General features: G+C 36.8%; 1 protein-coding gene and 1 non-coding gene across 2 annotated transcripts in view; both read right to left on the minus strand.

Annotated features, from left to right (window-relative positions):
- Window positions 1–23,537, minus strand: part of LOC129242754 (connectin-like) — a 201,836-nt gene that overhangs the window by 151,696 nt on the left and 26,603 nt on the right. The gene's annotated exons all lie outside the window — the stretch shown is intronic.
- LOC129243318 (U2 spliceosomal RNA) lies at window positions 22,063–22,253 on the minus strand. The gene has a single exon (XR_008582293.1). It is a non-coding gene; the product is annotated as a U2 spliceosomal RNA (small nuclear RNA).

Below are 23,537 nucleotides of genomic sequence, written 5' to 3' on the forward strand. Positions count from 1 at the left end.
TGTATCTCAAATTGAAATCAAGCAAAAAGGTTAGTTGGGCATTTATTCAAATTCGTTTGTGTTCATACATATGCACATATATTTATTAGTATCTGTACACACCCTCTTGTTGGCATAAATGTACTCGTACTGGTGTTTGTATTTAATATTAAATTATGACAAGAAACTACATAGGGAGCCAACTCGACTACTGCTCTGATTTCACACTCGTGTTGGTCCGCTGCACATTAGCTCCGCTCCCTTCAAATTCAAATTTACTCACACTTCTTTGGTTGCAATAATCTAATACGAGAACTCGCTCTTATTCACTATGAAAATGGAACTTAGTTAATGTTACTCATATGTTCATATATGCACATAATTAAGTTGGTGCATTTATGTGCCTACGTACGGAGACAAACATATGCGACATGCCAATGACCCCGCTTTGCCTTTGTTGATTTTTCATATTAGTACGCAAATATTTATGTGTATATGTATGTGTGTGTATTAAAAAGGACTCTTTGACAAGTTTGAATTAACACAAAAGCAGAATCGCGGCTTTATTCAAATTTAGACATATGTATGGTAACTCTAAAGGCTCCTGCTTAACGACCACCTTCGTCAAGCCACAGCAGACAAATTTGACATGAATACTTATTTAGCTTTGACATTTAATGATAGAATGACACAGGATTCAACAACATCTTGAAAGTTTCAAAATCTTTTATCACAATTAGTGCTCTGTTTGTCAAACGTTTCGTAAGTGGCGTGAGTGTGAAGTAAGTAAACTGCAGCGATAAGCCTCATGAGCCTTCGTTTAAAAGGAGGCTAGGAAAGTTTAAGAGAGATTCTTCAGAAGTCTTTCTTTTCTGGAAAAAGTAGCTGCGCTATCAGCCAATAAAAGCAACTTTCGTGATCTAAAATGGCCCACTTGGCACACTGCACTCGACGAATAGAATTTATTGGATAAGAAGTTCGAGTTCTTCGCCCGACAGACGACAGACAAATGCCGCGCTGAATGCTAACTTAACTCGAGTTCTTCATGAAATTGAGCCCAAATCCAAACATTAGAAGGCCATAACGCACTGCGACCAGAGATATTCGACACATAATAGCTACTACTCAACGATCGGAATCCAATCGATACCGCTGGATTTTGTAATTGGTAACTCTGACAAGTGAATACATACAGAAGCATGAAGTTATATGAAGTACTCGCATAAGTTAAAATATCGTTCCGTTGAAAATGTGTATTATTTACAGGTCCTTCATATACCATCATTTAATTTTTCTTTTCAGTGCTGTCATGTTAAAAACAAATGTTTCAAAGAATATATGCACATATAATTATATATATTATTACTACCGAAAGAGAGTTTTATATTAGTGCGGTAAATACCCATTAAAATGATCCGGACCTTTCCTATGGGAGTTGATCGAAAAACTGAGATCGGGTTAACCCTAAAAAATGCCAGTATTATCAAATACATACGGAAAACATTTATTTATCAATTGTTTTTGAATGCTTCATTTACTTTTAAAGTTCGAGCGGTCTAAATAATTACCCCTATACGTGTACATATATAAGAGTATGTATGTCGGCTTGTTAGTTTGTGACGCAGTGTGTGCAGGCCTTGTACGCCCACGATTGCACATAAATGTGTACTATACAAAGATTAGTGCATATGAATGCAGAAGTATACCATATACACACATACGGAAATGTGTATGTCCATTTGACGGATTCTAATTCTTTTATAAGGGTTAATTAAACTTGCAAATGCCGACAAACAACCCCCGATTTTACGCCACGTAGTTAATTTGAGTAAATAAAAACGATGATTATTGCACATTAAATAAATATAAAATTAACTTTTATTTTAGCGTAGTCATGTCGGCTTGGAAATGAAAGTATTAATATATATATATGTAGATATATATATATAATTGGCGCGTATACCCTTTTTGGGATTTTGGGCGAGCTCCTCCTGCTATGTGTGGTGTGCTTCTTGATGCTTGCATATAATGGAGGGACCTACAGCGACCTACCTACTCCGAACGGCAGATATTTCTTTATGAGGAATTTTTCATGACAGAAGTACACTCGGATTTTTTCCATTGCCTGCCGGGTGACCGCTATTAGAAAAAGCTTTTCCTAATTTTGGTGTTTCACCGAGATTCGAACCTACCTTCTATCTGAATTCCGAATGTTAGTCACGCACCAATCCATTCGGCTACGGCAGCCGCTATTAGGGTACATATAGGGTGGTCCATGTAAAATTTGCTTTTTGAATCGGCTATAAAAAAAAAACTAATCAATATTTTTTCAAACTTTTTTTGAACTTTTTTATTTTGAAGATTGAACATTGTCATTTCTGAATAAAAAATAATATCGTTCAAATGACTCCCACGACTGGCTTTACAGTAGGCCATTCGATCAACCCAATTTTTAAGCACATTTTCGATTGTTTGGGCTCCAATTTCATGAATGGCAACTTCCATTTCGTGTTTTAAGGCATCAGTCGTCTCTGGATGGTTCGCATAGCATTTGTGCTTAACAGCTCTCCACAAAAAATAGTCCAACGGGCTTAAAGCACAGCTCCGAGGCGGCCAATTGATATCAGAATTTCGGCTGATTATTCGGTTTTCAAAAACGGTATGGCGCAGAAGCTTGGACGTTGACAATGCCCGATGAGGTGTCCCTTGAAGTGCTTGAGACAAAGATTCTGCGAAAGGATTCCTTGCACGTTAGCGACGACGCGTATCGTGGGCGAGGGAACAATGAGCTTTACGACGACATAGACATAGCGCAACGATGGGCCATGTAAAATTTGCTTTTTGAATCGGCTATAAAAAAAACTAGTCAATATTTTTCAAATTTTTTTTTTATTTTGAAGATTGATAGGCCATTCGATCAACCCAATTTTTAAGCACATTTTCGATTGTTTGGGCTCCAATTTCATGAATGGCAACTTCGATTTCGTGTTTTAAGGCATCAGTCGTCTCTGGATGGTTCGCATAGCATTTGTTTTTAACAGCTCTTCACAAAAAATAGTCCAACGGGCTTAAAGCACAGCTCCGAGGCGGCCAATTGATATCAGAATTTCGGCTGATTATTCGGTTTTCAAAAACGGTAGCCAAAAGTTCGAGTGTAACTTTGGCAGTGTGATAAGTTGCACCGTCCTGTTAAAACCAAATGTCGTCCATGTCATCCTCTTCAATTCTTGGAAGCAACTCGTTGAGCATGTCATGGTAACGCTCGCCATTTACTGTAACAGCGGCTCCTCGCTCATTTTCGAAAAAAATGGCCCGATGATGCCGCCAGACAAAAAACCGCACCAAACAGTGACTCGTTGTGGATGCATTTGTTTCTCTACAGTAACGTGTGGATTTTTTGAGCCCCAAATCCGACAATTTTGCTTATATGGAAATAGGTTTTCAATATTTCCCAATTTTGTACAAGCATATAGCATCCCATTTCGTAAATGTCAAACCTTTAAGTAAATTATGAACACATTTGACATGTCATTTGTGCAAACGCTATATGGCCCACCCTGTATAAAGAGTAAAACCCTGAAAGCTTTTTGTAATCCCAGGTAAAGAATTTCTTTTATAGCCTAATTAAGACCAGAAAACGTGCAAAAAATCCCCATAATCGTTTTGAGTGATCGAAAAGTGAAGTTGCTTGAGTTAGCTGACACCGTAAAGATATCAAAAGAACATGTTGTCTTTATATTGAATGAGCATTTGACTATGAGAAAGCCCTGTTCAGAGTGGGGTCGCGACTCTGTGCTCTCTTGCTCACTGTTGACCAAAAACCAGAACGTGTTGATGATTCTGAGCAATGTTTGGCATATTTAAACGTAATATACCGGGATTTTTTCGTCGACACATGACCTTGGATGAAACATGAATCCATTATTTCACTCCGGAATCAAAACAATTGTCACTGAGTGGACAGCAACTGGGGAACCTCGTACAAAGCGTTCGAAAGCACAGCAAACCGTTGGAAAAGTTATGGCCTCGGTATTTTGGTATGCACGTGTTTTAATAGTCAACGACTGTCTTAAGAAGGGCAATACCATCAAAAATGAATATTATATAGCAGGATATATATGTATTTAGTTTGGAGGCCGAAATTACAAAGAAACGCCCGCATATGACAAAGAAAAAAAATACGTTTCATCAAGACAACACACAGACCGTCGATTCATGAATGCTTAATTGTTGCGAAAGTTGAGATATCGATGTTGAAGTTTGTTCAGCACTTTGTTTAACACTTTGCGCTACAGCAGCAACATTATCAACAAAGCATCCGTGAAACAAAGACTTTCTTGAAATATTTTCACCAACCCCTGAATTATTTTTCTTAAAGATCTACCATTTTCACAATAAGTTTCAATGATGCCAAAAAAGAGGTACCGTCTAGGAATTATTCATTACTGACATCCTGGCGTCACTTTTGAAAGAACTTTTAAAATAATAAGTTGTTCCTGTTCCCCTTAACGAATGCAGTGAAAATTGAAAGTGCGTGATCATCTCTTCCTCATTCATACAACTTTTGCAGAAGTCATGTATCTCCCCACTCATCCTCTAAGATGCTAAAACAATGCTTACTTAGGCTTAGCATACATTCTGTGTCTTTAGCATTGCTGATCAGCGATTTTGCAGGTGGACTCGTTACGCCATCTTTCGTTTGCTGCTTTTAAAATTTTTTCACACATATAATAAGTAACTTACATGTCTGTAAGGGAATAACTAAGTCATTGTCTGTGTACTCACCAGCCAACTTGGTATCAGGTCGCGCTACTTCATCGGCCCTGCAGTTCCCCTCAATGTCACAATGGCCAGGAACCCATTATACCGTTGGGTGAAACAACTCAGCCATATCGTTTTGGGATGTGCGACATTTCATGACTACCTTAGAGATTGTCGGCTACCAGTGAATATGTGGATCTCATCTGCAGGTATCACATCATACTCTACCAGTGTCCAGGGTTTTTATTATTAGTATCAGTTCAGCATGAGAGACACTGCAATACTTGGAAAGCTGAAAACTGAAGGAGATCCCCAGATATTCAGAATATACACCTCCGCCCACACAATCTCGAGCTATTATGCACACAGCTGGATTCGCCCTGCTTTAGATAGTCCCGCTCTTTGCCCTTGATCCGATAACTTAGTTCATTAGGGTATTTTTCTTGACTGTCTGAGGTTCAAATGGAAATGTCAAAAATAACTGTTTAGCGTCATTCCCAAAATTCTACATAGATTTTTTACTTCACATTTATTCAAAAAGATGCTATTCAACTGCGGCAGCCCACAAAACAAAATGCTGCTAAAAAAGAAGCTTGAACATGAAAGACCCTGCACTTGCTATGAATAACTATTATTGCCTCACAAAGAAGATATGCGTTTGGCAGTGTTAGTAATTGGCTCAAAAGCGGTGAATATGAAGGTCACAAATAATTTAAAGATGAAATTTCGGATTAAAGAATATTATTTCACGCACGCGCACCTTTGCCCATTGTTAGAAAAATAACCTTAACTAACTAAAGTGTATACTTCGAAACTGAATACAAAACTGAATTTTAGGTGGTAATTACTAAAAATATCGACTTACTCTAGTATGTCGTAATTTCATTAAATTTGATTTCATTTAAATACTTACATTCATACATGCGTGCATATGTACGTATGTATGTGCATGGCCTTTGTTCGTTTTTATCAGAGTACACAAAAAAATAACAGCATTAACATGTTGCTGGGATATACTAAAATAAAACTTGTACACATGCACAATTATTATTTTGTTTGCTTTCTATGGTCAACTGTCATTTCCCCATCAATATTTGATGAGCTCCTCGCTTTGTAGGGTTCCCATTACTTTCGCACTTACCATTTCCATTTTGTTGGTATTTATACAGATGTACGAATACATATGCACATATCCACATACATACATACAAAATATATAATTGGCGATTACACCCTTTTTTGACTGTTTGGCCGAATCCCACACCCGATTCGTGCTGTACGTCTTAATACGTTTGCCATAATTTGCGCAATCCACAGTTTTATGCCGTCTCCGAACGGTAGATGATTTTTTTATGAGGTGCTTTTTCATGGGCAACCGCTAATAGAAAAACCGTTTTATATCATTTTAGTGTTTCGTGCCCATAGCCGGTTTTGAACTCGAACACTAGGTATTGATAATCATTCACACTGGCGACTGCCACTTATAATACCAAATTTTATGGTCCGCTCCCGCAATATTTTGACTTTTCTTTGACAGCTGGACAACAATAAAAAGGACAAGGGCATGGGGAAAGTATGTCTATAGAATACATTGAAGTCACTGATCACACGTTATTCTGAATAATTGAATGCATACACTCAATGTGAAATTAGATGGGAAGAATAAATGATAGTTCTAGGTTGGGTAGAGGAGGGTGAGTAAGCAATTACTTATTGGTGATTACGTTTGTTGGGAAAATTGCCATCAAATGGGCGGGAAATGGGCGGATATGTAACAAATAACGGAAGAGAAAACGGTTTTCTATATGATTATATGCACATACATATATAATTAGTATAGGAATAGTACAATTTTTATTGATATCATCGGCCATAACATCCACGCTGTTAGTTATGCATTTTTAAAACTGGACAAAGAAAAGCGAAAGGTCTGGTGGTGATCGAGGACACAACGAAGCACATCTTGTCATTAAACAAACAGTCGGCGCACTCGCGTATCTGCACCCACGTCACTGTAGACAGTTATAATTTCGAGGTTGTAAAAGACTTCGTTTATCTAGGAATCGTCATTAAGAACGGAAACAATGCCAGTCTTGAAATCCAACGGAGAATCTAATCTCTCTTGCCAACAAGTGCTACTTTGGACCAAATAGGCAATTGAGTAATAAAGTCCTCTCTCGACGAACAAAACTAACACTCTACATACAAGGCTCTCATTATGCACGCCCTAACGTATGGCTCAGAAGCTTGGACGATGACAATATCCGATGAGGTGTCCCTTGAAGTGCTTGAGACAAAGATTTTGCGAAAAGATTCTTTGCACGTTAGCGACGACATGTATCGTGGGCGAGGGAACAATGAGCTTTACGACGACATAGACATAGCGCAACGAATAAAAATCCAGCGTCTTCATGGTTACAAACGCTCCGCTCTCAAAGTACTCGATGTGGTACCAGCTGGTGATAGCAGAGGTAGAGGAAGGCAGGAAGACTTGACCTCACTTGGTTAAAACGACAAAAATCTTGTAAGCGTTTATCGCGCCAATTAAGAAGAAGATCAATTTGGTGCTGCCGCGTCCACTTTTGTGAAAATTACTTCATCTCGATAGCGACCTAATAAAACACGCTCAAACCTGGTACACATATACCTACCACACACATTTCCACCTTATTTCAATTCGACTTAGATTTTATTGAGATTAATTATTAATTATTATTATTTAATCATGCCCACTTTTTATATGTTAACACTAAGTTTCGCCTGTATATTAGAAACTATAAGTCTCATTGTCTGTGAGTTTGTTAGATTCCTAAAATCAGCAGTGAGGCCAAATAAAGTTTTACTAAAATATTCGCGGATATATAAAATTTGGTTCGTACTGAATTTAGCACTTCCTTACTTTTTTATTTAAAAATATTACTTTTCTTGGGTTAAAATGCTATCTGACAGCTTTAAGATGCATCAAAAAGGAATTCAAAAATGAACGAATAATTTATTTTATAGGAGACCAACACTAAATCCATCCAATTAAGGTTCATTTCCATATTCATTCTCATTCGAATTCCTGAATCTGGTTCTATGGTTTTACTAAGCCATAAAACCAGTACTCTTTGCGCACCAATACATTTCTTTGCCTTTAATTTTCAATTTAATGGAAAGTATCTATATACATAGGTTCCAACACTGACAAAATCAACAAAGCTCTCGCTTATTTACTTTTCGAGCAATTTATTCTTTTGGACACCTCTCTGCGAAAACCAAACACACATTTTTTTTGTCCATTCATAGCGCGCTTACAAGGATGAATAAGTATTTACAAATCTATAAGAGCACCCACAAAAAGTAAACAAATAGAAGGTTTTCACAATTTTGCTTATTATTTCCTTAGATCGTAGGCAAGTATGTACTTACACTATATGTACTTTTATCGACGTCTATTGTATTTGTTGGAAAAAATTATTTTTAATAAAGGCCAAACATGTTTTGCGTGCTCTTCTTTAACACGATGTTCCTGTCTGCCACAGAGAGATTTAAAATACTTCCTTGGACACGTTGCGTGTAGAACACTTTACTAGCTGGCCGTTACACCATTCTCAAGATTAAAATAGTTGCAAATATATATATACATTAGGGTGGTCCAAAAATGCATGGGAAAAAATTTATATTAAAATTTTTATGCTGCCGCCCCCCATAATGGTAAAGAATGAAAAATAAAAAGACCCGTATTTTTTTTTTTTTTAATCAGACCATATTTAATGGTGCCGCCGGGGCTTTGAAATATCCCATGTATTTTGCATGGGAAAAAAATACTTTTTCGTAGATTTCATGTAAAAACCTGGAAAATGAATATATTTTAACCGGATACCTCAGTTTCTCTTCATAATTGGTCAGGGAATAACAACCAATTATGAAATAATTAATTTTTTTGTATTAACTATTTTTTATAGAACCCCAAAAAGCCCCCATAAAACGAAAATCTAAGAAAAAATCGAAAAACAATATTTTATATTACTTTTATGATATTTTTTTGTGAGATTATTTCATAATTGGTTGTTATTCCCTGACCAATTATGAAGAGAAACTGAGTTATCCGGTTAAAATATATTCATTTTCCAGGTTTTTACATGAAATCTACGAAAAAGTATTTTTTTCCCATGCAAAATACATGGGATATTTCAAAGCCCCGGCGGCACCATTAAATATGGTCTGATTAAAAAAAAAAAAAATACGGGTCTTTTTATTTTTCATTCTTTACTATTTTGGGGGGCGGCAGCATACAAATTTTTTTTGGACCACCCTAATATACATACATAAATACTTCAGTATGCAAATACTTGCGAGTTGGTTATTGATGTGATTTCTGCTGTGGTTGTTTGTATTTTCATAGCAAAGTAAATAAACTTTGTTCGGTTTTTTATTTCTCTTTCAACATTTTTGCAAACAATGTTATAAAAATTCTTGTCTCTTAGGCAAATGATGTAAGAACGCCAACATCCAGAAAATGGAATAGGCCTACAGTAGGTGAAATCGAAATTCGCACAGCGACCTAAAAATTAATTAGTGAATTGCTTTTCAGCAAAAAAACGAAATAGTTTTGATCAAAACTCGAACAAAATGAACATAAAAATGAAACCATACAAAAATATGTACATATATGTATATAAATTTTTTCTTCAATAGAGAAAAACTATAGCAGTCTGTAATAATAATGCACACATAATAATATTTTATGTTGTTTGGTTTTTAATAGCATTTCCAATTTACTGAGTTTATTTGTTCAAGTTTTTCACAAAAACAACGCCACATTTTTTTCTGTCCCTACAGCAGAACTTAGTTGACTTTAGCTGCACTTTTTCATCAAGATAGCTCCGTAAGATCTTGATGGGGTCCGTAAGATGGGGCTTAGGTCGGGACACTGTAGACAGTTGCGCAGGAGCCACAACTTTATAACAAGAGCTTTGTGCTCGGGTCTTGAGAAAATAGTAGCTTGCATTCGAATTCATTTTTTTCTTATACGCGTACACTTTAGCTAGGTACTTAGCCAAGCTTCTCCTTCTATTTGTGGTGTGCGTGTTGATGTTATTTCTCAGCCTACAGTATCAATCAGGCTCCAAACGTCAGATATTTTTTATGAGGAGCTTTTTCTTGGCAAATGTAAACTCAGAGTTTAGTCATTCCTGCATCGGACATCTTGGATTATTACGATTGTTTGGCATTTTAAAAGGGAAATCCCAGAACTAATTTTCTCTCAGTGGAACAGTGCAAAGAAAAAACCACACGTAATAAAACAAAATAAAATTTTGTTTTGTTGAATATAAATCCAAATTATAAACATGGGTAGACGGCGTGGACAAAGCTCTACTGAAGTATGAAATTTAATTACTAGTCCTCAAGGAAGGGACAAGACCGTTCGGAAAATCTCAGAAATAGTGGATAGACCCCATCTGACTGTATACGACGTGATAAAACGATTCAAAGAAACAAAATCTGTGGTAAATAAGAAGACATCGGATGACCAAAACGGTTTTCGGAATCAGATAAATGGCGGATAGTGCAACAAATTAAGAAAAATCCAAATTTGAGCGCTCCTAAGCTCGCAACAGAATTCGCCCAATACATTAATATTAACTGCAATTCCGAAAATATACGTATAGTGTTGCGAAAGAATAATTATAATGGAAGAGTTGAACGGAAAAAAACCTTTCATCAATGAGTTCAATCGACACAAGAGAATAGAATTCGCAAAGCGTCATGAAGTTAAAGATTTCGAGTTCTGGAAATACGTTTTATTTGCAGATGAAAACAAGCTTACAAAGAAGAAGAGTTGCTGGAAAAAATCTTACGTCCGCCAGTTAAACATGAGGGTGGGTCGGTAATGGTATGGGATTGTATGTCCGCTGCTGGTACAAGGATATTTGTGCCTCATAAACGGCAATAAGCACCACAAACAATACTTAACAATTATGAATGAAGATTTGTGCCGGAGAGCTGATAAGTTGGGAATTAAGGGCAATTTCCAATACTATCATGACAACGATCCCAAGCATAAGATACCTGATGTCCGTCTACTTGAAACACCTCCACAATCTTCAGACCTCAATATAATTAAGCATCCGTGGCTTCAATTGGAAAACCAGCTGAAAAAGCATGTTAATAGAAACAAGAAAGGCCTAGAAGATGCTGTCGAAGAAGAGTGGGGGGGAAATAGATCCTTTAACATGCAAGAAGCTGGTCGAATCGACGCCAAGAAAACTGAATGGTGTGAAAAAAATAAAGGCTTGCCGACTAAGCATTAATTATATTGATTTTTCTTAAATATTATTTGCCTAACTCTACTTTATATTGTATAAATGTCCGAGTTCTTTTTTGTCATGTATTTAGCTAAGTTTTTATGTTTATATTTTCTATGTACGAATGCGTTGAAGTTTATTTATGTTTTTTTTTAGTTTTGAAAAATACGCTTGAAGAACGCAAATAAATGTTACACATAAACGCCTTGGATTTGCATTTGAATATATGTTTTTTGATTTAAAACCATTTCACCTGGGTGTTCGCGTTCTTTATTGAGCCACTGTATATAATATTAGTTATAAGTACCTGCCCTGCATATTTTTATTTCCCTCCTCACCCGTATTGTTATTTTTCCACGGCAACTTTGTCAATTTACCGGCATTATTAGTCTCGCACAACGTAACTTGGGAAACAGCATTGTTGTCATTGTTATTGTTTAGTAGCACTTAAAGGCTCTCACTTCTTGAATCATCCCGAGTTTGATGCAGTTCGCCCATTGCGATGTAATTGTTTATCACGTAGTGCATTTTCTTGGGGTTTCTAATTTTGTTCTTTATTTATTTGTTCGTTTCAATTGTTTACTTTATTTTCACTCTTCCTCCCTCGTTTGGCTATACTTCGTCCTTTGAAGAGGGTGAGAATGCTTCTCTTTCTTCGTAGCCTGCTGTAATTGCATTTATAGTGTGATTTGGTTATATTTTATTGACAGTACGTGATCTACTGTTTAGTCCTTCTATGCTTCAAATGTGTGTATGTATTCACATGCGCACTTGTACCCTGGCTGTTATAATTTCATTCACACAACGGTTATATGCAACAGCATGAAAGAACCGAGAGAGATCTAGACATACATACATACATACTTATATATATGTATATTATACCAAAATGCTCAAAAATGAGAATGGGAACCGATTAAGCTATGCCTGGCCTTGTGTCCCGTCCCTTCGTACGATAACTCGAGCAAATAACTCGTTTGATTGAATCTTAAGGCCATCTTCAAACTGAAAGGTAGTTTACAAAAAAGAAAAAACGTCAAAGATATAATGTAAATGAAGAAAAGTTACACAAAGTTGGTAAGATTCATGAACTCAAATAAATAAATGTGACGTACGTAAAATCATAATCTATCACTCAATGCGATGTTAAATGTGGTACATGCAGACATAGAGGACAAAACTGTAGGGCATAACGCAAATCTTAGAAAGATTGGGTTCATCCTCCTAACACCGAATCAATGTACATCCTCGCTTAGTCTAAGCGAAACATTCTCCATTCACATTCTATGAAAGGATGAGTGGACGGCTCGCAACACTCGGAGATAGGGTATGGTTAAACTGTTCACGGTTGGCTCGAAGTTGGAAGGAAGGGTTGACACAGGAGTATTCTGCGAGGAGCTCACCAACAGATTCAAGTTCAGGTTACCGGTTACTGTAGTGTGTTTCAAGTAAAGATAGCCGGAAACAAAGAAGCAGTTTATTGGCTGCTCACTTACTTAATAACTTTAATAACTGCCAAGAAAGTAAATATTTACTCCGATAACCAAACTGCAGTTATTGCCCTGGTAATGCCCGGCTTCACTTTCGATTTCTTTGATATAAGGCTCATCGGTGTACTTGGTTATAGCGACATTGCGGGAATCTGCGAAGCTGATCAGTTGGCCAGACCTGTAAGCTAGTTTCCCCGCGAAAGAAGTGAACTGGGATCCCTTTAACCCACCTACGGTCTGATCGCGTCAACTCAGTGAACACTGGGCAAGTACATAAACTTATATAGTCGCGAAATACTTCTGGGCACGTGCTAATCGGAGGCCTTTGAGTAATTTCTGAGGTTGATAAAATCTCAGTTTTCGAATTTCGTGGGTGTTCTCACGGGACACTATCCACGAGGTATACATGCCGTGAGATCTGGAATTACTTCGAGTCCTTTTTGAGTCTGCTGTATGGAGGATGAAGGGGACTCATCTCAGCACCTTCTTCTCAGCTGCCTCGCTCTCGCGGGACTTAGATTTACGCATCTCACTTCTTTGCTAGACCTGCTGATATAACCTTGATATTTAAAATATGATTAACTTCATTAGCAGCACATAACGGTTAGCACAACCGTAACTCAGCTATCGTTCGTAATCTACAAATAATCACACCTTTATTCTCTCTCTTTTCGTCCTATCGATTTCCTCCACCTTATTTTCTTTGCAATGGCATCACAAAAGATGAATTTGCTTTCTTCGCCCAAGTGTGCCCACTCTTTTGGGCAACTATTCTCACCTAACTTAACCTAAAATTTAGAAAAAAATGAGCTACGCCAACTTTTAGGTAGATGCGTGTATCTCCATAACGACTTAATAAAACACGCCTAAGCTTGGTTTACATGTTGCTCTCCAACTTATTTAAATTCAACTTAAATTTTGCAGAGATGAGTCAAAATCCAAGCCCACTTTTTATATTATATGTTAGTTCCAAATTTCTTTCCGTCCCTCTGAAAGTACTCCCATTATCTATGACTTTTTTAGATTCCAAACAGTCAGCCAAAAGTTGTGTACTGCTGTGAGTATCTAAATAATTCTTGAAGAACATTACAATTTAAAATACATGACGGGACTTACATTTTAAAACGTCCGCCCGCCCCCCGCTCTCGTCTCGGTTCACTCACTCTTTCGTCTGTCTTGCAATGAAATTTGCCATTGTTTCACCAATTACTTTTACTGTTGTCCTTCATTATTTACTTTATGTCTGCCTAGCTAATTTTTAATGCTATTGTTTTTTTAGAAACAATAAATTAATTGCTTTATCGCAATTTGCGCACAAAAACCCTTTTCTAATTTATCTTCCATTGAATTTAAATTGAAGTAGATTAAATTTATTTCGGCATTCATGGAGTTGTGCCTTTTTCTCTTCTTTATCTATAAATACATATTATTGTACAAGTAAAACTGCTGAATCGACTTGGAACTGAATGTTTTTTTGTTTTACAAAAAATTTAACGGTCTTGTATTCTATGCAGGCGCAGTCAAGAAAATTGTCTTGAAAAAAATATAACTTCATTACACGGCAAACTAACGAAAAGAGAAAGAAGAATAATGCCATCTTTAACGCCAAGTATATAAGTATATGTAAGTACATATTATACCTATCGAATATAATAAAGAATATGTAATGGATTCCAGTCAAAATAATGCTCGAATCACTTAAGGCAATATAAGAGTTAAAATCGATCAAATATAGGTACGCATAACCGCAAAATAATTTTTTTGCTATTATTTTTTAATTACGTATACTTATAAGTATATTTTGTAAACTCGTAAAATATACACGTATATGCAAATATGTACGAGGTGTATTCAGAAAATAAGGCGAATTTTCAAATTTTACGGGCTACATACATTCGACTTTCAATTATTGTTTTTATACGTTGGTACACTCGTCTCCAAGATATGTAGACGGTTTTAGCAACATATGTGTAGCATCTTAAACTTGTTTGTGAGTGGCATAAATAAGACAAGAGTGTTACGTGTTCGGTGATTTTCTGCTATGGAGCAAAATTGAGCATCAAATTTTGTGTAAAAAATGGAATTAAGTGCTCAAAAACACTTAAAATATTGACAGTGGCATACGGTAAGAGTACTCTGTGTCAAAAAATAATCATAAGTGATACAAGCTTTCACAGAAGTTCGAGAAGATGTGAATGACGACACTTGCTCTGGACGCCCCGCACATCAACAACCGATGAAAATGTTGAGAAAGCGAAGAAAATTGTTATGGAGAATCGTCGAGTCACAATTAGAAAATTTGTTGAGGATATCGGCATATCGGTTTACTGATGCCATGCAATCTTTTCGCGAATTTTGGGCATGGAGCGTGTAGCAGCGAAGTGCGTTCCAAAATTATTGAATTTTGACCAAAAACAACGTCGCATGAGTATCGCTCAGTAATTGTTGAATGACGTCAACGATGACCCGATTTGTTTAAAAGGGTCATAACTGGTGACTAATCATGGGTATATGGTTATGGCATCGAAACCAAAGCCCAATCGCACCAATGGAGAAGTCCAGGAGAGCTAAGACCAAAAAATCACGCCAACTTCGATCAAGGTTTTGTCCACTGTTTTCTTCGATTACCTTTGCGTAGTGCATCACGAATTCTTACCACAAGGTCGTACGGTAAATAAGGAGGATTATTTTGAAGTTATGGACCGTTTGTGTGAAGTATAGTAATATGAAATAACGCCCGGAATTGTGGAAACAAATGCATTGCTGTTGAATCATTATAATGGACCTGCTCATTCATCTTTGCTTGTGAGAGATTATTCGGCTACAAAAACACTGCTTCAATCCTCAGCCACTGTATTCACCAGATTTGGCCCCCTGCGACTTTTTCCTGTTCCCAAGATTGAAGAGACTCATGAACGGACGGCGTTCTGCGATGATTGAGGAGATAAAAACCGAATCGCTGAGTGAACTCAAGAACATACCAAAAATTGCATATCAAAAGGATATAAAATGGAAATTGATGAATAAATAAATATTTTTTGAGAAAAATGGAGGCACACACATTTACTGTTGCATCAAAGTGGTGCCACATTTTAAACACGATATTTGATACTAAAAGAAGGTGATCGTGTGCAGAAAATCGAAATGGTCAAGCATCTGTTGAAGCACTTGAAAGAATATTAAATCACTATAAAGATGACAATAGCTAATGAAAAATCGCGTAAATGGGTAAATTGAGACCTGTCATTGTTCAACACATACATAGTTGCGCAGTAATGCCAGACGGATCTTGCGAAAAGAGCTGAAAATGATGTAAGCGCTCCAGCATTTACAAATAAAGCTGAAAAATATATTGGAAGCACGTGCCATCCTGAAAATGTCCGCAGATTCCTAAGAGATGCTAAAGTCCATGGACGCAGAGCCCGCAGCAAACAATTTATTAGGACCACAAACCGTACTGTCAGGTTGAAATTTGCAACAGACCAGTTGAAAAAGCATGAGAATTTCAGGAATAGCATAATTTTAGCTGGAAGCAAGTTAAATTGTTGTTATATCAGACGGCAAACATATTGTTTGTCAGCGTAAGCGTAAGCGCAGAATCTAAAAGAACCGGAAACTCCACTTATTTTGAAAGGAGCGAGGGAGATATTAACATTTTCTCCGATAGTCAAGCCGCGATTAAGCCTCTGACGTCTGACGACGGTAATCTCTTGGGAGTGCAGGTAACATTTCTCTGATCTGGGTTCCAGGACATAGGAACATAGAGGGATGTGAAATTACTGATGAGCTTGCCAGGAAGGGGACTGAATTGGCCTCAGAGACCTCCTACCAGTTCATCCTCCTGACAGTTATTAAATGGGACCTGCAGAAATTGTTTCTCAGGAAAGGGCAGAAGAGATGAAACTCCATTTCTTCATGTCCTATTTCGAAAACCCTTTGGCCCCAGTACAATATACGGAACTCAGGAAGTCCTTTGGACTCCTTGCCATTCAATTTCCTAGTCCGTAGCTGTGTTTACCGGTCACGGGACGATTAGCACACACGCTGAAAAGCTAGAGGTACCATTTAACACCCATTGCAAAAGCTGTGGGGACCTTTCAGAGAAGGAGACTGTAGAGCACTTTCTCTGTAAATGTCCGGGTTTGGCAGCTAGACGACAAAGATCACTGGGTGCTCCTTTCTTCGACAGCCTGGGGCAGTGCGCCAACCTAAGTTCAATCAATCTCTTCCAATATATCAACAGCTCTGGCTGGCTGTATATCTCTGCCTGTTGGAGATCTCATAATTGTATCAAAACGGCACTCCAGTGCTACTTGTAGTGTATCGGTGGTACTTTTGCCATCTAACCTTCCTAACTATCTAGACCTTTTTTCAGCCACCAGAATGATTAGAAGTGGTGAGGGATATATTTTATCCTTTACAAATTCTTGCAGACGATATACAATTAAAAGTGTTGAGCCATAAATACCTAGTGACTGTAAAATATATAAAGCTTAATTGCCAGATAAGTCATACAACAAATGCCTTTAAATTTTTCTAGGAAAAATAATAAAGTTGGCATTTAAATGTATATACAATTTCGAATTATGCTCAACCATGAACAAAGAAATTTAGACGAACATACTTTACTAAACACTGAACAGAGTCATATCGCGCACGTATGTAAGTATGCACACCTACAAGTATTTGCGTACCAATCACGGCAAGTGAAACATTAACGCAGCTCCTGCCAATGAGTTCCGGGCTGTAATCAAAAAAGTCACATAAGCTCTATGCAGCAATTATATTTCTACGACAAGGGATTAAATTATTTAATGGCATATAACTAAACAGTACCTATATTAATTATAAAATATGTATGTATGTATATGTGGTACTAAATTACAATAAATCTACTAATGATGTGGCCGAGGCATGTAATTTGTAGGCACGTACATACTAAATACATACTCTTGTGCATGCACTCTAAAAGGCCCAAAAAGCTTGCCACGTTACTGCATAAATTACACCTGAACTGGATAGCTATAAATAAATGACTAAAGTACCAAAAACAGACGATAATGCATAAACCAATATTAGACCTGCAGTGCAATAACGATAATCAAAGTGGCATTGAGGTAGGCAAGCAAACGCACAAATATTATGCCACAGACTAGACACAGTCACAAATAATGCCAGCTTCAATTTAACTCTAATGATTGGGAACCTAAGTCCTACGAAGGATAAGGAATTGATAGCGAGCAATTTATTTAGTTCAGTCCACTGAATTGAGTCCTAATAAAGTATTTATAATATTTCAAATTAATTAAAAATACTCTACAAATTCAGCTTAAATTTACTTATATACACACATATATAATATAGTATACACCTTTATTGGGTTTTTGGCCCATCTCCTTCTAGTATTTTGGTGTGCCGCTTGATGTTGTTGCAAATGATTTTTTATGAGCAGCTTTTTCATGGCAAAACAAAGCTCGTAGGGCTGAAATTGTCTGCCGAGGGGTCGGTATTAGAAAAGTCCTTTTCAATCATTTGATATATTATATCATGGCCGCAGATTTGAACCTATGCATTTCTGAATGGTAGTCACGCACCAGTCCAATCGTCTACGGTTTATTTATGCAAAGATTAAAATCAATAACGTTAACAATATTCGTTGCACAGTCTAACGCAATCGATTCATTTTTGGCATAATTAGTGGAATGCTCTGAGGTTGCCATTTTGAATAAAATAAATAAATATTATAAAGAATAGTTTTTCTATCATACAAGGGCTGCAGGACGACAGATCACCTTTTCAAGATTATTTCCGCCAGTTGGTGTCTGCAAATATTTGTTGAATTCTTTTGGTTTTACGTAAGTATGCTTCATAATATGGACTAACGAGCAATACTCAGGACAACTCTTCACCAGGGAAATTTAAAGTGATTTCAACAAATACAGATCTTTGAGCTCCGCAGTGATCAGTCTTATGTGCCAATAATTGTAAACTATTTAGATGTAATGAAGTCCATATTTCTTTCAAGTGTCAGCTATGAGCCGAAACTAACGCCCAAAGCCTTCATTTCCGGTTTTTTTAAGTATAATGCTTTTGTCTACTCTACAATTAGTAGAAGGTAACAATAAAACATTTGTTTAGACGATTACATAAATTCTGTCAAAAAAGTACCGGGAATTGTTCAATAAAATATAATAATTGTCCTTCAAAATAAGCTTAATTCGAAGCAATGCACATATGCCAACGATTAGTCCACTTATCAAAGTACCTTTTAAACGCGTTTGAAGAACTCTTCTTCAGCTCCTTCAGCGAATTCTCATTAATGGCCTCTATCGACTCAAAGCGGCGTCCGCGGATTGGCAATGTATGATTTGGAAAAAGTAAAAAGTCACTGGGCTAAATCCGATGAATACGGTGGTTGTTCGATAATACTCGTATTTGTTGAGTTTTTGGTCAGTGTTCACAATATGAGCCTTGTGAGACGTTACTTTATCATGGTGCAAGTTCCATGAGTTTTCTTTCAACAAATTGGGAGGTTTCCTAGCACATTCTCTTTCAAACGTCGCATAGCTTCCAAATAATATTCTTTATTTACCGTAGAACCATTTGGAATGAATTCCGAGTGCACAACACCATGCCAATCAAAGAAAACGAGTAGCATGACTTTCACTTTTGACATACTTTGACGTGGTTTTTTGGGTTTCGGCTCATGTGGATAGCACCATGCAGCCGCCAGTTGAGTGGTTTACATGTCAAACTCATATACCCACGTCGCATCGCCTGTTATGATGTCATGATGCGCTGGATAAACGTTGGGTCCGAATTCACTTGCTCAAGCATGTCTTAAACAATTTAACTCTCTTGGCACGAGTCGAGCAGGCAAGCGTCTCATACCCAATTGATGGTGTAAAATGTTGCGAATTGATTCGTGAGACACGCTAAGGTCAAGAGCTACCTCCCTCAAACTTAAATGATGGTGTTTTGGCGACGACTTTGTTTTCATCTGGGATCGGGATCGGGGTTAATCTTCCACGACTTCTTGGCCCTCTGCAAAAGCCTTATACCACTCGTGGACCTGTATTTTTGATAAATCACACTCGCCATAGGCTTTCTGCTACATTTTCAACGATTTGGCACACGAAATCCCATTCAAAAGACAAAATTTAAGACAAATTCTTTGTTCGATATTTTTATCCATAGTGTAAATCGCAGATCACACCTGCGGTTGACTGATATAATTAAATGCCCAAAACAAGCTAATCGACAGATCGCGTTCAAACTCTGCGACACTATAGAGGACAGTTGTACCAACATTTCAGCTAAAAAATTTAGACCTATGTATGAGCAACGGGCTAAAAACAATAAGCAAACAACATTGAACTTCATTTCATAAGAACTTTGTTTTCTTCTTCCACTTCAACTCCGCATTGAAAGCTTTCAGACAGCGCTTGATTAGCTACTGATGATAGTCAAGATTTTACTTAAAGAACGTATGACGTCGGCATTGTTACACCGAAATGAGATAAAACGAGATGCTATCTCAAAAAAAGTACTACATACCCTATGACAAGTTTTAAAAAAGGTTTTAGAAGTTCCTGGAAATTACAATAAATTTAATATTCGTTTCATCGCTAGAAGATTGTAGGGAAAATCTGAACCACGAAAACAAATTTCTACTTAATATCTAGTTCTTAATGATTTTAAAGATTTGATTTATATTTATTGTTCCTTCCATGCAACTGATCCACTGCGTAAATTTTTAATTTTTTAAATGCTATGTTTATTACTGATTACATTTCGAATTAGTGCTGAAATACGTCTTTTTAATGTCATAAAATGTAACTTAAAGTTGAAAACAGTGACAAAAAGCCACGGAAGCGGCACTTATATTACCTTGCCAACACCAGTCCCAGGTCATTCTGGTGCTTGGAGAATTTTCCGAGCCACCCAGATCGAGAATACTTCTGCTGCTCGATTTCGTTCTGTGCAAGAGTGAAAATAACTTTTCAAAACAGAGTGGAAAAAGTTTATCATTATTCCAGTTACCAAAAAGAGTAATGGCACTAACCCCTGTAATTATAAGGCGATAAGCATTCTGCCAGCCTTTCTAAAGTGTGTGAATCCCTGATGACATCACAAATTTAATCTTATGTTGATCGAAATTACCTGGTGTCATCAGTACTGTCCAAGTTTAGACCTGAACACAACTACCCTACATCCATGTTGAAAATAATTGACAATGATAATTTAATACTTTGCCTAAAGCGTTTGACTTGGTAAATTATGACCTACTTTACAAAAAGCTTAGATATATACATATAGAGAAAGGTAGTAGCCGCTAGCAGCCTACTAAAACTCCATCGGTTAAGCAATTGCTCTCTCCATCTAACCTTTATTTCGCCCCCACTCTATAAGTCAAAACAAGTTTGTTTGTTGCTAACGGTATATGCGGACCACTTGCAGGTGTGTATGTATTTTATATATGGAATTTATTTAATTGCCTAAAGTGACATATAAATTATGTATGGAGTGTACGTACGTGCATGCAGAATTCATCTCATGTCACATATGAGTGACTTTGCATTTTTGGGCTGCGTTAGATGAAAGTTCGATGGTATCAACAATGGGAGAATGTAAAATGCACAATGAAAATCCTTAATTGAATAACTTAACTAAATTATTTAATTTGCTTTCTACATATTTGGCCACACAAGAATTAATACTAGTCCAATGAAATTTGAAATTTCTAAAAATATTTGGACTAAAATGTTTTGAGATTACGAGTTATTTTTCTATAATTTGTTAGGTATTCGTGGCCAGCTATTTTTATTTATTAAGTTACTCCTAATTATAACTTTAATATTTAAACGCAATAGGAATTTGCAGCTGTAATTGTTTTTGCCTTTATTGTGGCATATTTTCATATACCTATAACTCATCTCCATTTATACCGCAGGACACACATTTGAAGACAAATACCTGGAAAAAACCATTATGGGTTGATAACTTGAAGTCTTCGAAGTAGAAATCCGCGATACACAAATTTATGGCAGAGAGTACTTTTTCGAAGTGATACTGCTTCTTTGGAAGGGCATTTGCATTTTGTCAGACAGCCAGGCAACCGCATATGAACTGCAGTTTCATACCTATAATAACATGAAAGCTGGTTGAGGAATGTTACACTATCTCCGATTCCCTCCACCGTTTCGAGAGAGAAAAGGAGAGGGACACTAGAAGAGTGTCCAAAAGAAGCAGAAGCGCATCAGCTATACTCTTAAACGTAGATAGAGAGACCTCAAGAACTCTCACTGGATACTATACGGGACGCAGTAGTTTTTGTCATCATTTCAGAACATCAAAAATGGTGGAAACAAGCATCTAACGTTTTTGCAAATGATGTAACTGCAGAGCACATTTCCTGGGAATGTGCAGTTTACGCGAGACGAAGATTAGTAAACTTAGAAGGTGCGACTTTAGGTGTATATACAAGTAGATATATAAAGGTCGTTAGAAAACTAAGTGCCAGAAGTAGCAGAATTAAAAAATTTATATGTCATTAATATATACTTGTATATTATAATAAAGTAAAAGAGGTGGAGCAAGCCCCTAAAACACGCCGTCCATTTTCAAAAATAAGTTTAACATTTGTTGTCCTCCGATGGAGGATCTATCAGATGTTAAGCTGATAAGAACAGATAATACACTTTGGTCTTAGCCATAAGGCCGAAAGCGCTTTGGCGGCTGCCGTAGCCAAATGGGTTGGTGCGTGATTACCATTCGGAATTCACAGATAGAACGTTGGCTCGAATCTCGGTGAAACCAAAATTAATAAAAACATTTTTCTAATAGCGGTCGCCCCTCGGCAGGCAATGGCAAACCTCCGAGTGTATTTCTGCCATGAAAAAGCTCCTCATAAAAATATCTGACGTTCGTAGTCGGCTTGAAACTGTAGGTCCCTCCATTTGTGGAACAACATCAAGACGCACACCACAAATATGTAGGAGGAGGAGCTCGGCCAAACACCCAAAAAGGGTGTACGCGCCAATTATATATATATATAAAAGAAACTGTTTTATAAATTTAATACGATGAGTTCTTTAGTCTTATAAAACTCTTGAACAGTGGATTTATTGCTCGAATTCTAAAGTTTTGTATTCCATGCAATGGGACTTGCTATTAATATAGATTTAGCTTATGATATATAGAGAATGAGTTTTTCATGCTACCATATAATAATATATTATAATAATATATTATATTTATTTCAAATTACCTAAATCATTTCAAATGTCAAAATATAATTGGATTGGTATTTCTAGAGGTTTTGTATAGCAAAATTAATCCTTTGGCATCTATTTTTATATCTGCACGTACTTCTGGACAGGAGTATTAGAAGTCTGTTCACACACGGTTGTATGTAAAAGAATAAATAATCGAGAGAGATATAGATATATATCCATTTGTCTCTCCGTCCGTCCGTCCATCCGTCCGTGCATATGATCGATTGAGGAAAAATCATTACGTTTCAAGGAAACCTGGTACAAAAGTCACTCTTCGACCAAGGTAAGTTTAGTTCAAAATGTGCGAGATCGGAACACCGAACCTCTGCAAATTATGGTAGCTATCAAAAAATAAAAAAAGTACGTGATATCTCTGATACTATTAATAAAATGAAAAAAAGGAAAGTTGTTACAATCCCTGAACCCCCGAAACAAATGCGATATACGCCATCCATTAGGCAGCAACAAAGTAATGGCTGTGTTAATTTTTTTTATAAATATATCACCAATACGACCTCAGTTTTTTCATAAGCAAACCGCTATGATGATACGGAATAATGTCAGCCAATCAGCTGGTTCTCTCAAATTGAGCTGAGAGCAGGATAACGGCCTAATCTTGGCCACACCTTTAAAAATCTTTTCACCATGAATTATTCAACATGAACTCAATCGCAAGTATGTATGTACTTACATATGTATATGGAATTTTAAGCTTCCAAACACTAAGTGCTACTACAATT

This window comes from Anastrepha obliqua, chromosome 3 (genome assembly GCF_027943255.1).
Source record: "Anastrepha obliqua isolate idAnaObli1 chromosome 3, idAnaObli1_1.0, whole genome shotgun sequence".
Lineage (NCBI taxonomy): Eukaryota > Metazoa > Arthropoda > Insecta > Diptera > Tephritidae > Anastrepha > Anastrepha obliqua.